Below are 3103 nucleotides of genomic sequence, written 5' to 3' on the forward strand. Positions count from 1 at the left end.
ATTTATTTTCCAGCTAAATCTGAAAGCAATGAGGGAGAAATGCTGTCTTTTTCGTTTTACCTGTAGCTTTTGTTTGGTTGCCGAGAAAAGAAAAAACAAAAGAAAATGGATAAATTTCATTGGACACAACTGTTTCGTTTTGCTGTTGATGTTATCTGCACTTTTTTTTTAACATTAACAAAACCATAATCTGCGGAAGAATATTAGCCGAAGACTTCGATTCGATCCTCGAGATCGTAACACAAAGACATATGGTTGAAACGGAAGTATTACATAAAAATTCATCTCTTCTTTCAACCTCCATACATGGACTTGATTGTGATTAGTACTAAAATATTACAAATCAGGATTTGTTGTAAGAAATCTCTAAAATTTGGGGTCTCAGAAACAATTTCTGGGAAAATAAGGCTTTCCGTTTCTATTTACAATGGTGGTGTTTAGTGGTAGCTCATAGCTCGAGTTTCACTTGCCCTGTTGGTATTGAGCCTGCACCAGACATTGAAAAACCGGATCGGATTCGTTATTCGAACTCGAACCATGCCTGATTCCGAATAGTCGAAGTAACGTAATTGATCGGACATGGTTGAGTTCATGCTTTACCTTGATAGCTTTGTGGCTGATTCTGGGCAAACCCCATTTGAACAATGCTCTGGAGATCATCTTCCCACATTGGTCCGACCTGAGGATGAGCATCGGTGAAACCGTCGACCGAAGGCAGCAGGAAGCCTTGTGTTTTCATCGAGAACGGAGTCTCGGTGGTATTCGGTATGCCATTGGTAAGTGGTAGTAGCCCTTGCTGGGGCTGATAACCGTAAGGGAATGCCGGTGATGAATCGATCGAATAAATTCCGTGCGGCAACTGTCCACGGGATTGGAACATCTGCAGAACACAACGATAGCAAGATCGTCGCTTGAAAAATCGGGATGAGTTGCCGAATAGAGAGACTAATATAAGGGAGATTAACTTACATCCTTTGATAGAAGGGCTTCCATGTTAACATCCATCCTCGGATTCACAGTGGCCAACTTCATAGATAGAAACTGCAGACAGATATCAGTTCATCAGACATACTTTCCGCCCTCGAACCGAAATCGACATTACGATCAATGGCAGAGACGTCGGAAATTCAGCTTACCTCAACCTGGCGCTGTAAGGACTGCACATAGTTAATGATTTCATCAAGCATAACTGCTTTACCAGTCACCTGCAACGAATAGACTTCCCGATTTAATATGCTAATCCGAATGAACGTTCGAGGCATTTATCGAACACGAATTATGCTGACCTTATTGCAACCAGGAACAAGATCCTGAAGGAACTTCATCCTTTCACTTATTTTCTCTCTTCGAACCTGCGAAATTTCGATTCGATACGAACATTAGACGAACATAAACCTCAATTACTATGCAATGAATAGCTACTACAGATCATTGATTTTCGAGGTTTTCATACTCTTTCTGCAAGACTATGGCTATCAGTTGCTTGACCCCTTCTGGCCCTGACATGGATATAATCCTTCGGCGGCTCCAGCAACTTCGAATTCTCTTTCCTTTGCTTCTCATTCCCATCATTTGATCCTTTAGCATTCCCATTCCCAGCCGGAGCCATTTCGCCTGCTTCGTTTCGAGTTCGATTCCTCGTTCTCTGATGCAACCTGAAATGGATATCTATCATTAGCTTACCCTACATTTTTCGATAGAATTCGACAATTCGAATAACTTCAAGTACCTTGGCATCATCAGCTGCTGGAGATGGGATTTCTTTTGGTTTTTCCCTCGGAGTTGATTTCCTTTTCCTGGTGCCGGCATCGTTCTGGGATTGGATCTGCTGGAAAACTGAAGATTCATCCTTGGAAACACCGGATTCGGCATTCTCCGGCGAGGAAGACCTTGAAACCCCACTGTTTTTCTTATCGGAACCAGAATTCTTGTTGCTCTGAGATCCATCAACATTAATGGGTTGATTGCCAGAAAGCTTAAAGGAATCCATTAATGGATCATTGAAGCCACCGGAATTCCCGCTGGAACTAAAACAGGAAAATCTAGCAGCCCTCTCAGCGAATCCAGGATCAGCCGAAAACGGCGCCGCCAACGATGAACGATTCGGCAAATTCACCATTGAAAGATCGAACCTCGGAGGTGAATTCAATGGAGTAGTATAACAAGAAGCATCACCAGAACTACATATGTTCCCCAATTTTCCAATCAATTCCCTCATCATTACATTTCCCCAGAAACAGGGACATTCGAAGCTGCAGGTGAAGACACCATGGAACTCAATGCTGACTCAAAGGGATCGCTCTGATCCATTGAATTATCCCAAGTTCCCATGATTTATAAAACAAAACGCAAATATGTGAAGATTGTGAACACCCAGATCAATAATCGCAGTGGAAACCGAGATTCAAGAAACAGAACCCATAAACTTTTTTTCCCGAGAGAAACAGAGCAAGAGAAAGTGGTGTCTTTTAAGGAAGAAGCAAAGGTTTACAATAGAATTTGAGTGAAAGGAGTTTTCTTTAAACAATGATGATTTGATTATGATGATGATGAAGATGGTGCTTTTGTCACTCAATTAAGGAACTTGAAGCAAAGAGCAAAAGATTGTTGGAATTTAAAAAAAAGCAAAGCTGAAAGGGAAACAAAGGGAAGAAAGTGAGAGAAAGTGAAGAGCAAGCAAGGATAGATAAAGCAAGCAAAGTAAATGCATGTTTGACCTTTTCATTTTAATTTTATGGTAAAATATATATAAAATATTATTTTATTGAATCTTTGAGATTATTAAAACTTATAAAATGTTATCTTTATTATAAGACGTTATATTTTTAGTCTTTTGTCTATTAAAGGTTACAAAATGATCACTCAATTATTCATTGTGTTTCAAACTCGTACTTATCCATTAAAAATTGATGATAGTTTGAGATAAATGTTAACATGCTGACTAAGATATTATATAATATGATATAATCTCAAACGACTATGATATCCTAGTAAGCATGTTAACATCCAACGAAAAAGGACGAGTTTGGAACACAATGAATAGTTGAGTGACCATTTTGTAACTTTTAATAGTTTGAGACTTAAAAATAACGTCTTATAGTTA

The 3103-nt window shown here is 39.3% G+C and overlaps 1 pseudogene; it reads right to left on the reverse strand.

Annotated features, from left to right (window-relative positions):
• Nucleotides 1–303: 303 nt before the first annotated feature.
• LOC120164105 lies at nt 304–2347 on the reverse strand (annotated as a pseudogene).
• Between the last annotated feature and the right edge of the window lie 756 nt (nt 2348–3103).

Source organism: Hibiscus syriacus, unplaced genomic scaffold (genome assembly GCF_006381635.1).
Source record: "Hibiscus syriacus cultivar Baekdansim isolate YM2019G1 unplaced genomic scaffold, ASM638163v2 tig00111505_pilon, whole genome shotgun sequence".
In the NCBI taxonomy this organism is placed as follows: domain Eukaryota; kingdom Viridiplantae; phylum Streptophyta; class Magnoliopsida; order Malvales; family Malvaceae; genus Hibiscus; species Hibiscus syriacus.